Source organism: Arachis duranensis, chromosome 4, assembly GCF_000817695.3.
Source record: "Arachis duranensis cultivar V14167 chromosome 4, aradu.V14167.gnm2.J7QH, whole genome shotgun sequence".
In the NCBI taxonomy this organism is placed as follows: Eukaryota; Viridiplantae; Streptophyta; class Magnoliopsida; order Fabales; family Fabaceae; genus Arachis; species Arachis duranensis.
In genome coordinates, this window is record NC_029775.3 from 81,435,655 (window position 1) to 81,450,143 (window position 14,489).

The window sequence follows — 14,489 nt, forward strand, 5'->3', positions numbered from 1 at the left end:
TGAGCAAAAATCTGACTTAGGCTGAAAAAGGACTGCTGATGCTGTTGGATCCTGACCTCCCTGCACTCGGAATAGATTTTCTGGAGCTACAGAAGTCCAATTGGCGCGCTCTCAACAGCGTTGGAAAGTAGACATCCAGGACTTTCCAGCAATATATAATAGTCCATACTTTGCGCGAAGATAGATGACGTAACTTGGCGTTGAATGCCAAGTTCATGCTGCTGTCTGGAGTTAAACGCCAGAAAAACATCATGATCCGGAGTTGAACGCCCAAAACACGTCATAACCTGGAGTTTAACGCCAAGAAAGGGCTCTACTCGTGGATAGCTTTAGTCTCAGCCCCAGCACACACCAAGTGGGCCCCAGAAGTGGATTTCTGCACCAATTATCTTTGTTTATTCATTTTCTGTAAACCTAGGTTACTAGTTTACTATTTAAACAACTTTTAGAGACTTATCTTGTACCTCATGACATTTGAGTAGGATTCTGGGATTGAATGACTGTGACGAGCTTCAAACTCCTGAAGGCTGGGCGTTAGTGGCAGACGCAAAAGAATCAATGGATTCTATTCCAATTTGATTGAGAACCGACAGATGATTAGCCGTGCTGTGACAGAGCATAGGAACGTTTTCACTGAGAGGATGGGAAGTAGCCACTGACAATGGTGACACCCTACATGCAGCTTGCCGTAGACGTGCTTTACAAACAATTGAGTTAAATATTACATTGCAGAAATTCAGAGGACAAAGCATCTCCAAAACTCCAACATATTTCTCACTACTGCACAACAAGTAACGCTATTATTCTCTTTTTCTTCTTACAATTTTAAATACTTTGACTTCTTACAATTAAATCCAAATAACCTTATTGACCTCCTGACTAAGATTAATAAAATAAACATTGATTGCTTCAAACCAATAATCTCCGTGGGATCGACCCTTACTCACGTAAGGTATTACTTGGACGACCCAGTGCACTTGCTGGTTAGTTGTACGAATTACAAATTCGTGCACCAGTTTGATCATTTATGGTTCATAGCTTTCATTAATTTACCAATTTTGCCATGTTTTATGATTATGCCCATTAGGTGTTTGATGAAATGCCAATCTTAGTTTTGGGGTAACTTCCACCCCTTGACTTGGGAAAAATGAGTTTATGGATTACTAGAATCATAATGTCCAACATTTAGTTGTAATTCTTAGGGAGTTAATTGACTCTTGTTTCCATTAAAGCTAGCCTTTTATCAACTAGTTTGGTAAGTTAGCTAGGACTTATGGATTAAGGTCAATTATGCTTGCATGACTTTTCCCGCGATGGTTGGGGTTGACTAGGCAAGACTAACTCATGATAATTATCATAGTTGTGGTTATGGCAAGGAAGGGATTCCATAACTCATCCCAAGTTAAGGTTTCTTTTATGTCTTAAACCACTTTGTCATTTACTTTATACCTTTACTTGTTTATATTACATACATAGTCCTTTAGTTCTTTCATTAGTTTATTAATTGAAATTTTATCTTGTTCTTTTATCTCTTTATTGCTTGTTTCATCATAAAAATCCCCTTGCTTTCTCATAACCAAGATTGTGCACTTGTTGGCATTAGTTCCTAGGGAGAACGACCCGAGGTTGAGGTACTCTCGATTTTGGTTTATTTTGATTTGAATTGGATTATTTGATTTGGGAGTCAATTGTTGGTCTAGACTATACTTTCAACGATGGAATTCTATTTTGTGAAAATCTAGATCGACGGTTAATTCCCTAACATCAGTCATAGCCGTTTTTCATGGTTGTCGTCTGTCTGAGGCTTCGAGCTAGTTGGCGTAGTCTAGTCTTAGTCTCGTCGCACGCCGTCATCTCGCCGCTCGTCGCCGTATCGCCCGGTTGCTGCTGTCTGTGGCTCGCCATCGTATCTCTGCTCGTCGTCGTCTCTTCGTCATCATGCTCTCTGTTGAAGGTTAGTGGCGTTATAGTTTCTGGGTTTTGTGTTGTTTGATGGTTTTCTTTCATGCACTGTTTCTTGAATTGAGTTTGTTTTGAATGTGAACCCATTCAAAGGATTGGTTTTGGAAAGCTGTTGGTGAAATCAATTTTGAAGATGGAAAATTTACTATGTTGTTGATGTGTTTTAATATTTCTATGGATTCTATTGAAATAGTTATGAAAATTGATTTGACCATTTATGAGTCTGATGTTGTGAACATATTTTGATTTCAGAAATACAGTGCTTATATGATGTTGTTTTCAGTAATGCTTTTTCAAACATTTTTCTTAGCTAATTTGGTTGCCCTAATTTACAGTAACGTCAAATATGTGTGTTCCATACTCACATAATTCATTCAGTTGGTAATATTTTATTGCAAATTTATTATAATGGATTTAAGGTTTTGGTATTTTACCTAGTTGAAGTCTTACATGTTAAAGAAAAAAAACTACTATAGTAGATTATAACAGGTTTTGATAATTAACTTTTGGCAAAAATTTAATTTAATGTTATTTTAAGTTTTATTAATTTTTAGATGAAATTTTTAAATACAAAATTAAGATATTCAATAATTATTAGTGTTATACGAGGTCAAAGTTTTCATCCTTTAAGTTTCAAGCTAAATTCCAAACAATTATAATGTTATGTATTATGTTTATAAAATTATATAATTCTGTTATCTATTTTTTTAATATTATTTTGAATTTTTTTATTTTTTTAGTTGTATCTTTGTATTGGTAAAAAATTCAAATTATTAATTAGCGTTTATTATGATTTTTAATATTTATCATTGAAATGACAATTTCTTTTACATATTTAATATTTTATACATTCTAATTTTTTTTACAAATATGATGATGAAAATAAAAAAAATTATGTCTTTTTTAAGAGGAAGGCTACTACTAAAGAAAGAAAAATATATAGTGTTCAAGACGGTCTATTTTCAGTAATGGTAAAACAATACTTTAAAATTAATTTAAATTAGATTAAAATTAGAACAAGTATAAAACAGGGTATCAAATATTACATGCATGAGACGCAGATAAATGTTTACTTACCTGGTTGAAGATCCATATAACTATCTATTGGTGTGAAAATTAAGGCCTTTAAAAATCTGAAAAAAAAATTCATTGTGTGAAACCAAAACAATTTCATAAGATAAAAAAAATCATTAAATCACGAAGAAAAAAACCACTAACAGAGGTGAGGTGCATAGAGAGTGCGTATAATTGTTATGTAAAAACTATTTATAAAGTTCGAGAAAATACTCTATAAAAAATATTCAAAGTTGAATATAAATAAATCTTTAGAGAAAAACACAAAAGGAAGAGAACCAGATTGGTGTGTGATGCTTGAAAAATAATTTGTGATGAAAATGTGTAAACTGATTTTATTACTTATCAGTAAAGTTTATTACTTATCAGTATCAATGAAACTTAGTCCTAATTAGATGAGCGGGGCTTGTACCTTTTTGCTTCTGAACAGTTTTGGCATCTCACTTTTTCCTTTAAAATTTAGAATGATTGGCATCTATTAGAACTCAAAATTATAGATAGTGTTATTGATTCTCCTAGTTCAGTGCGTTGATTCTTGAACACATCTACTTTATGAGTCTTGGCCGTGACCCTAAGCACTTTGTTTTCCAGTATTACCACCAGATACATAAATGCCACAAACACATAACTGGGTGAACCTTTTCAGATTGTGACTCAGCATTGCTAAAGTCCCCAGTTAGAGGTGTCCAGAGTTCTTAAGCATACTCTTTTGCTTTGGATCACGACTTTAGCCACTCAATTTCAAGTTTTTCACTTGGACCTGCATGCCACAAGCACATGGTTAGGGATAGCTTGATTTAGCCGCTTAGGCCTGAATTTTATTTCCTTGGGCCCTCCTATCCATTAATGCTCAAAGCCTTGGATCCTTTTTACCCTTGCCTTTTGGTTTAAAGGGCTATTGGCTTTTTTTGCTTTCTTTTTCTTTTTCTTTTTTTTTTTCACCATTTTTTTTCTTTTTTTCTTTTTTTTTACTGCTTTTTCTTACTTCAAGAACCAATTTCATGATTTTTTAGATTATCAATAACATTTCTCTTTGTTCATCATTCTTTCAAGAGCCAACAACTTTAACATTCATAAACAACAAGATCAAAAATATGCACTGTTCAAGTATTCATTCAGAGAACAAAAAATATTGCCACCACATCAAAATAATTAAACTAATTTCAAGATAAAATTTGAAATCCAAGTACTTCTTGTTCTTTTGTAATTAAGCACATTTTTCATGTAAGAGAGGTGAGGAATTCATGGAGTTATTCATAGCTTTAAGACATAGACACTAGACACTAATGATCATGTAGTGAAGACACAAACATAGATAGAACATACAACATAAAGCCAAAAAACAGAAAAATAAATAGATAGGGAGATTAAGGAATGAGTCCACCTTAGTGAGGGTGGCGTCTTCCTCCTCTTGAAGAACCAATGGTGCTCTTGAGCTCCTCTATGTCTCTTCCTTGCCTTTGTTGCTCCTCCCTCAAAGCTCTTTGATCTTCTCTAATATCATGGAGAATGATGGAGTGTTCTTGGTGTTCCACCCTTAATTGGTCCCAATAGTTGTGTGGAGGAAAATGTATCCCTTGAGGTATCTCAGGGATTTTTTGATGAGGGAATTTCCCATGCTCTTGTTGAGGTCCATGAATGGGCTCTCTTGTTGTGCAGTCAAATGCTCTACTACTGAGCTATGGACCCTTGAGATGAATCTCTCCATCTCCCATGACTCGGAGGTGAAAGCTTTTCTCTTCCCTTTCCCCTTTCTAGAGGTTTCTCCGGCCTTAGGTGCCATAAATGGTTATGGAAAAACAGAAAAAGCAATGCTTTTACCACACCAAACTTAAAAGGTTTGCTCGTCCTCGAGCAAAAAAAGAAACAAAAAAGGGGAAGAAGAAAATAGAGGATATGGAGGATATTTGGGGAGGAGATATGGAGGTGATTGGTGAAGGGTATTTGGGGAAGAGTGTTGTAGAAAGGTGTGAAGATGAGAGAGAGTGAGTTGAGGTTGGTGGGGATCCTGTGGGGTCCACAGATCCTGAAGGGTCAAGAAATTCTTCATCCCTGCTCCAATTGGGCGTTCACAACGCCTTAGAGTGCAATTCTGGTGTTTAAACGCCAGTCTGCTGCCCTGTTCTGGCGTTTAAATGCCAACATTCCTTCCTGTTCTGGCGTCTAAATGCCAGTCTGTTGCCCTGTTCTACCATTTAAACGCCAGTTTGGTGCCCTATTCTGGCGTTTAAATGCCCAGAAAGGTGCCAGATTGAATGTTTAAACGCCCATTTCGCTACCTTTACTGGCGTTTAAACGCAGTAAGTCTTTCGTCCAGGGTGTGTTGTTTTCAATGCTATTTTTTATTTTTTCATTTATTTTTGTAATTGTCTTTGTGACTTCACATGATCATCAACCTAAAAGAAAACAAAATATATAGATAAAATTAAAATAAAATTGGGTTGCCTCCCAATAAGCGCTTATTTATTGTTTTTAGCTGGACCTCACTGAATGTTATTCTAGTCTCAGTTTTGAGCACTCTTGCTCAATATTGCTTTCAAGATAGTACTTGACTCTTTGCCCATTAACAATGAATCTCTTGTCAGAATCAATATCCTGAAGCTCCACAAATCCATATGGTGACACACCTGTACTCACATATGGTCCCCTCGACCAGGATTTTAGTTTCCCAAGGAATAATCCAAGTCTAGAGTTAAATAGCAGGACCTTTGTCCTGGTTCAAAGACTTTGGGTGACAATTTCTTGTCATGCCATCTTTTTGCTTTCTCCTTGTAAATTTTTGCATTTTTGAAAGCATTGAGCCTGAACTCCTCTAGCTCATTCAACTAGAGCAATCTTTTCTCTCCAGCTAATTTAGCATCAAAGTTTAGGAATCTGGTTTCCCAGTAGGCTTTGTGTTCCAGTTCCACGGGTAGATGACAGGCTTTGCCATACACAAGTTGGTATGGAGAAGTTCCTATAGGAGTCTTGAATGCTATTTTGTATGCCCACAGAGCATCATCCATGCTTTTTGCCCAATCCTTTCTACGGGCCATTACAGTCTGTTCCATAATTCTTTTTAGTTCTCTATTCGAGACCTCAGCTTGTCCATTTGTCTGTGGATGATATGGAGTTACTACCTTGTGGCTAATTCCATACCGGACTATAACAGAGTAAAGCTGTTTATTACAGAAATGAGTGCCTCCATCAATGATTATTGCTCTGGGGACACCAAATCTACTGAAAATATGTTTCTGGAAGAACTTTATCACTGTTTTTGTATCACTAGTGAGTGTTGCAATTGCCTCTACCCATTTAGATACATAGTCTACTGCCACAAGAATATAAGTGTTTGAGTTTGAAGGTGGGAAAGGCCCCATGAAGTCAATACCCTATACGTCAAACAATTCAATCTCTAAGATCACTTGCTGAGGCATGGTGTAACCATGAGGCAGATTACCAGCTCTCTGGCAACTGTCACAATTTCGTACAAATTCTCGGGAGTTTTTATAGAGAGTGGGCCAATAGAAGCCGCATTGGAGTACTTTTGTGGCTGTTCGCTCACTTCTGAAATGTCCTCCATATTGTGATCCATGGTAGTACCAAAGGATCCTCTGTGCTTCTTCTCTAGGTACACACCTACGGATTAATCCATCTGCGCATCTCTTAAAGAGATATGGTTCATCCCACAAGTAGTACTTTGCATCAGAAATTAATTTTTTCGTTTGCTGCCTGTTGTACTCCTTGGGTATAAACCTTGCAGCCTTATAGTTTGCAATGTCTGCAAACCATGTTACTTCCTGAATGGCAAAGAATTGCTCATCCGAAAAGGTTTCAGAGATCTCAGTGATAGGGAGGGATGCCCCTTCTACTGGTTCTATCCAGGACAGGTGATCTGTCACTTGGTTTTCTGTCCTTTTTCTGTCTCTTATTTCTATATCAAACTCTTGCAGAAGCACCACCCACCTTATGAGCCTGGGTTTTGAATCCTGCTTTGTGAGTAGATATTTAAGAGCAGCATGGTTAGTTTACACAATCACCTTTAATCCTACAAAATAGGATCTAAACTTGTCAATGGCATAAACCACTGCAAGCAATTTGTTTTCTGTTCATCATTTAGGACACGGTTGGCATAGTAAATAACATGCAGAAGTTTGTCATGCCTCTATCCTAATACTGCACTAATGGCATGGTCACTGGCATCACACATTAGTTCGAATGGTAATGTCCAATTTGGTACAGAAATGACTGGTGCTGTAACCAGCTTGGCTTTCAGGGTCTCAAATGCCTACAGACACTCTGTGTCAAATATAAATGGCGTGTCAGCAGCTAGCAGATTGCTTAGAGGTTTTGCATGTTTTGAAAAATCCTTTATAAACCTCCTATAGAATCCTGCATGCCCCAGAAAGCTTCTGATTGCCTTAACATTGGCAGGTGGTTGTTGATGAGCGGATAATTTATAAGCTTTTTGGCATTGCTTTTAGTATGTTTTCAGTATAATTTAGTTAGTTTTTAGTATATTTTTATTAGTTTTTATTTAAAATTCACTTTTCTGGGCTTTACTATGAGTTTGTGTGTTTTTCTGTGATTTCAGATAATTTCTGGCTGAAATTGAGGGACCTGAGCAAAAATCTGATTCAGAGGCTGAAAAAGGACTGCAGATGCTGTTAGATTCTGACCTCCCTGCACTCAAAGCAAATTTCTGGAGCTACAGAAGCCCAATTGGTGCGCTCTCAATTGCGTTGGAAAGTAGACATCCTGGGCTTTCCAGCAATGTATGATAGTCCATACTTTTCCCGAGATTTGATGGCCCAAACCGGCGTTGCAAATCAGCTTCAGAATTCCCGGCGTTTAACGCCGGAACTGGCACAAAAGTTGGAGTTAAACGCCCAAACTGGCACAAAAGCTGGCGTTTAACTCCAGGAAAAGTCTCTACACATGAAGGCTTCAATGCTCAGCCCAAGCACACACCAAGTTGACCCCGGAAGTGGATTTTTACGTCATTTACTCATTTCTGTATATCCTATGTTACTAGTTCACTATTAATAGGACCTTTTGACATTGTATCTACACCTCATGACACTTTACATGTTTCATATTGTACCTTCTATGGCATGAGTCTCTAAACCCCATGGTTGGGGGTGAGGAGCTCTGCTGTGTCTTGATGGATTAATGCAATTACTACTGTTTTTCATTCAATCACGCTTGCTTCTATTTTAAGATATCACTTGCTCCTCAACCTGATGAATGTGATGATCCGTGACACTCATCATCATTCTCACCAATGAATGTGTGCCTGACAACCACCTCTGTTCTACTTTAGATTGAGTGGATATCTCTTGGATTCTTTAGCCAGAATCTTCGTGGTATAAGCTAAAACATATTGGCGGCCATTCTTGAGAATCCGGAAGGTCTAAACCTTGTCTGTGGTATTCTGAGTAGGATTCAGGGATTGAATGACTGTGACGAGCTACAAACTCGCGATTGTGGGGCGTTAGTGACAGACGCAAAAGAATCACTGGATTCTATTCCGACATGATCGAGAACCGACAGATGAATAGCCGTGCTATGACAGAGCGCGTTGAACATTTTCACTGAGAAGATGGGAGGTAGCCATTGACAACGGTGAAACCCTACATACAACTTGCCATAGAAGGAGCCTTGCGTGTATGAAGAAGAAAACAGTAGGAAAGCAGAGATTCAGAAGATAGAGCATCTCCAAAAAGATAGAGCCTTCCAGATAGACCATAGCTTGCTTCAAGCTGACAATCTCCGTGGGATCGACCCTTATTCACGTAAGGAATTACTTGGACGACCCAGTGCACTTGCTGGTTAGTTGTGCGGGATTGCAAAAGTGTGATTGCAATTTTGTGCACCAAGTTTTTGGCACCGTTGCCGGGGATTGTTCGAGTTTGGACAACCGACGGTTTATCTTGTTGCTTAGATTAGGACTGTTTTATTTTTGTTGGTTTAGAGTCTTTTATTTGAGTTTAGTTTCATATCTTAAGTTTGGTGTCAATTGCATGCTTTTGTTTTCTTTTAATTTTTTTCGAATTTGCATGTTCTTAGTCCTTTCTTGATCTTTAAAAATTCTAAGTTTGGTGTCTTCTTTGTGTTTTCCTTTAGGTTTTCAAAAATTTGTATGTGATTTTCTAAAAATTTCTAAGTTTGGTGTCTTCTTTGTATTTTCCTTTAAATCTTCAAAATTTTGCATTAATTTTCAAAATCATATCTTTTCAATCATATCTTTTTAATTGCTAATTCCAAAATCTTCTTAATTAATTAATCTAGTTTTCAATTTGGTTTGATTTTATTTTCTTTTAGTTTTCAAAATTTTATTTTATTTTCTTTTCTATTTTATTTTATTATTTTCGGTCATTCCTAATTAAAAAAAATTATACTTTACTTGTGATCCATATCATTTCCCTTTCTCCATCATGGACCTAAGTGGAATTGTGCAGTCCAGAAGGACTCTGGGGTCATATGCTAACCCCATTACAGCTGCATATGGGAGTAGCATCTGTATACCTCCCATTAAAGCAAGCAGCTTTGAGCTAAATCCTCAACTCATTATCATGGTGCAGCAAAATTGCCAGTATTCTGGTCTTCCACAAGAAGAACCTACTGAGTTTCTGGCACAGTTCTTACAAATTGGTGACACAGTACGTGATAAAGAGGTGGATCAGGATGTCTACAGATTATTACTGTTTCCATTTGCTGTAAAAGATCAAGCTAAGAGGTGGTTGAATAACCAACCCACAGCAAGCATAAAAACATGGAGACAGTTATCAGACAAATTCCTGAATCAATTTTACCCTCCAAAAAGGATGACACTGCTAAGGCTGGACATCCAAGGCTTTAAACAAGAGGATAATGAATCCCTTTATAATGCCTAGGAGAGGTATAGAGGTATGCTAAGAAAATGCCCCTCTGAATTGTTTTCAGAGTGGGTACAGTTAGACATCTTCTACTATGGGCTTACAGTAAAAGCTCAGATGTTTCTAGACCACTTAGCTGGTGGATCTATACATATGAGGAAGACGATTGAAGAGGCTCAAGAGCTCAAAGATACGGTTGCTAGAAATTAACATCTATACTCAAGGAACGAGTCCTCTACAAAAGAAGAAGCTATGGAAGTAACTACTGATCCTAATCCTCAAGAACAGATTGTTGAGCTTAATCAGTAATTACTCCTGATGACAAGACAGTTAGCAGAATTTAAAGAGATGCTCCAAGAAACTAAAATTGCTAACAAGAACATAAAATCACAGTTGAATCAGACAAAACAGCAGTTATCTAAACAGATAACAGAAGAATGCCAAGCAGTTCAACTGAGGAGTGGGAAGACATTGAATAACACTGCTCAAAGTGGCAAAAAGCCAAGAAAAGAACAACTGACAGAGGATAACCAAACCACTGTCCAAAATCCCTCTGAGGACAGTAAGAGCCCAGAGAGGAATACTCCTGGCGTTCAAACACCAGAAATGGGGCAAAAGTTGGTGTTAAACGCCCATTCCTTGCCCAGTTTTGGCGTTCAAACACCAGAAAGGGGGGAAAAGTTGGCGTTAAATGCCCATTCCTCACCCAGTCTTGGCGTTCAAACACCAATGAGGAATCAGACACCTGAGAGTGCTGATAGTAACCCCTCTAAAAGGGCTTCTCCAACCACCTCTGTAGGGAATAAACCTGCAGCAACTAAGCTTGAAGAATATAAAGCCAAGATGCCTTATCCTCAGAAACTCCACCAAGCAGAACAGGATAAACAATTTGCCCGCTTAGCAGACTATCTAAGGACTCTTGAAATAAAGATTCCGTTTGCAGAAGCACTTGAGCAAATACCTTCTTATGCTAAGTTCATGAAAGAGATCTTAAGTCATAAGAAGGATTGGAGAGAAACTGAAAAAGTGTTTCTCACTGAAGAATGCAGTGCAGTCATTCTGAAAAGCTTACCAGAAAAGCTTCAAGATCTAGGAAGCTTTATGATACCATGCACATTAGAAGGTGCTTGTACCAAGACAGCCCTATGTGACCTTGGAGCAAGTATCAACCTAATACCTGCGTCCACTATCAGAAAGCTTGGATTGACTGAAGAAGTCAAACCAACCCGGATATGTCTCCAGCTTGCTGATGGCTCCATTAAATATCCATCAGACATAATTGAGGACATGATTGTCAAGGTTGGGCCATTCGCCTTTCCAACTGACTTTGTAGTGCTGGAAATGGAGGAGCACAAGAGTGCAACTCTCATCCTAGAAAGACCCTTCCTAGCAACTGGACGAACTCTCATCAAATGACTGCATGAGCGCTGATATTATTGACTCTTTGGTGGAAGAGATCAATATGACTGAGAGTCTTGAATCAGAGCTAGAAGACATCTTTAAAAATGTTCAGCCTGATCAGGAAGAACCAGAGGAAATAGAAGAACCTCTGAAAATTCCTCAGGAAGAGGATAAACCTCCAAAACCTAAACTGAAACCACTACCACTGTTCCGAGGGTTTACCTGAAACGTGTAGCTCGGTCGTCTGGAGAAGCCCGAGGTGGGGGTTCGGTGACCCGAGCTTGATATGCAGAATGGTTGGTGGTTGTACCTGCAATGACACTCCGATGCTTAAGTTAGCATGGGTCCAAGCAGATATGTGTAGATTTGGAATGAATGCCATACCTGGGTGCTCCAGTGTATTTATAGTAGTTGGCAGTGATCTTCCCTAGATAAGATATTCTTATCTTATCTTATCTTTGGGAGTTTTATCTCTATCTTTGTGGAACCGCCTTTTCCAGGCCTTTTCGGCCTTTAGGTTTGGGCTGCGTTCCTTTTGATGGGCCTTCCTTTGCTCTTTGTCCGAGGTCCGACCTTTAGGTGTGAGCTTTAGGCAAGGTCGGACCTCTTGCGAATTTGCCGAGTTGGAGGACCCCGGTCAGGGTATGAACAGTGCCCCTGCCCGAGTTCGTCCTTTTTTGGGAGGTCGTGCTCGGGCATAGTAGTCTGTTTTTCAAAATTCAAAATGGCCGTTCCTGCATTTATTGCATTTTACCGTTTTTCCTCGATTTCTGTTCGGGCTCTGTGAAGGCTTTATTTATTGCTCCTTTCCTCCTTTCTGCGTTTGTTTTTCTTATGCTTTTACAAGCGCCGCTTCTTCTTTCCCTTTGTTTTGCTTTCCAGAATCTTTCTTTGTGTGTCTTTCCGGGGTTTCCTCTGTGTCGTCGCTTCGTTCTCCTTGCTTTGGAGATCTTCGTCTTCGCTTCTTCTTCCAGGTTTGTTTCTCTTTTCTTGTGATCATATGCTCTTGTCCTTTGTGTGGCTCTTGTTTGTTTCTTTTTCTTTATGCCTGGGTTGCCCCAAAAGAGGTGCCGCCATTGCTCTTGTTTTTATATGGGGGGGGCTCTTTTTTGTTCCCCGGTGTCTTTGTTCTGTATTGCCCCGCTTCTCGTGAGGTCTTTGTTTCTCGCTTTGCTAAATGGGTTTTCGTGCTCGTCTTCTTTATGTGATTTTTTGCTTGCTGTTGTATTCTTCTTTGTAGGTAAGAATTTTATGTCTCGAAAGGTTCTTCAAGCGATGTCGACTAAAATTCCGTGTGGTCTTGATTGGGTAGACCCTCTTCCTCTAAGAGTCCCTACCGTGGTAGATTCTGAGTTAGATAGTTCCGAGAAGCTTTTCTTTTATGCTTATGATTGTTTTTTCTCTAAGTTGAGTGTCCGACTTCCTTTTACCGATCTGGAGTCTGAGGTGTTGTGGTCTTGTAATCTTGCTCCTACGCAGCTCCATCCAAATTCTTGGGCGTTTTTAAAGCTGTTTCAACTTTTGTGTCAGTTCTTGGGCGTTGCTCCCTCTATTTCTCTTTTTTCCTACTTGTTTGTGTTGACGAAGCCAGGGTCGGGTGGAGGTAAGGTATCTTGGGTTTCCTTTAGGGCTAACCAGGGAAGGAAGTTTTGCACCCTGTATGATGAGTCCTTTCATGATTTTAAGAACTTCTATTTCAAGGTCCGGGCTACTGGAGATGTCCGACCCTTCTTTTTAGATGAGAGTGGGGAGCCTTCTTTTCCTCTTTGTTGGCAGGAGAATGTAGTGTCTACTAAGTATACCCTTGAGAGTCTAGATGAGGTGGAGCAGGCTTTTGTGGGTGTGGTAAGCAGTTTATGGGGTCGGGCACCTCACTTGGACACGAAGAAAATGTTGGGGGATCCAAGCCTTTCTCCGTTCCGAGTTAGGTAGTTCCCGACCCTCCGAGATTATCTTTTTAGTATTTTGGCTTTGCTTGTCTTTGTTTTGGTGGAATTTCTGTTTTGGTGATCCTCTTTTTTTATTTTTGCAGAGATGTCTTCTCAGGCGGATTCTATGAAGTACCTTCGTCGGACGAAGAAGTCCGTGGCTGCTCGAAATATTGAGGCTGGGGAGGCTTCTGCCCGATCTTCTCCGAAGAAGACTACTGTGGGTGTCACTACTCGGTCAAAGACTATTCCGACTCCCCAGTTTCGACCTATAAATCAGGACCCTCCAACCTCTAGCGGCGGCGAGTTCATCCGAGGAGATGGCGAAGGCGGCGAGGGAGAGTTATACTCGGACATATGCTGAGCTTGTGGAGACAAAGGAGAGGTTGCAATCCGCTCAGGATGATTTTTACGAGCTAGAGGGTCATGTGGCTAAGGGTATGGATGCTATGTTTGAAAATTTGAAGGCTCAGGTCCGGGTTCTTGCTCCTGACCTGGATCTGAGTTTATTCAGTACGGATAATGTTGTCGTGGAGGGAAAGATTGTTCCGGCTCCCAACGAGGATGAGGTTCCAGTGTCTGACCCTAAAGTTCCGGTTGTGAACCCGACTTCGCCTTTGGCCGGGGAGGAATCTGGTGTGGAGGTTTCAAACCGAGATGACGGTGCTGTCAAGGCTGTCCCGATTTCTATGGTTCTTCCTCCGCAGCCTTCTACCGGAAAGGATCTTGATTCCCTGTAATCCTTTGTCTTTGGTTTTTTGCCCGGCCTGTGGGCTCTTTTTTGGACAGTTTTTACTACCTGTTTGATGCTTTGAACACCTTTTTTGCTATTAGCTACTTGTAGTAACTTTTTAGCTTATTGTGTGGTGTTTGTTTGCGTTTTGACTTTTAGTTCCGCTTTATGCTTTTTAGTTGTTTTTGGATAACAACTTTTTAGCTAGCGCTTTTTGAAACTTTGTTTTACCCTTCCCTTTGATTTCGTTTCTTCGCTTGTACTTTTTAGTTGTTTTTGTATAGCAACCTTTTAGTAAGCGTTCTCGAAATCTTTGTTTTCGCCGTTTTAAGGCTTCTTTCTCGGATCCGGGCTTTTTCTCGGACCTCGGGGGTGGCGGTCGAGTACTTCCCTTTGTTGGGTCCGACCTTGTTGTTTGGTCGGCCTTTTAAGTTATTTTTGTAATCTCTTTTATTTGGCTTTTTGAGCCTTTTCAGAGTTGCTTTATAACTTCTCACATTAATCTGAACCTCGTCGCTTTATCTTTGCCGACCT

At 39.4% G+C, this 14,489-nt stretch overlaps 1 pseudogene; it reads right to left on the bottom strand.

The window, feature by feature from the left end:
• Positions 1-14,489, bottom strand: part of LOC107484506 (uncharacterized) — a 106,519-nt pseudogene that overhangs the window by 61,687 nt on the left and 30,343 nt on the right.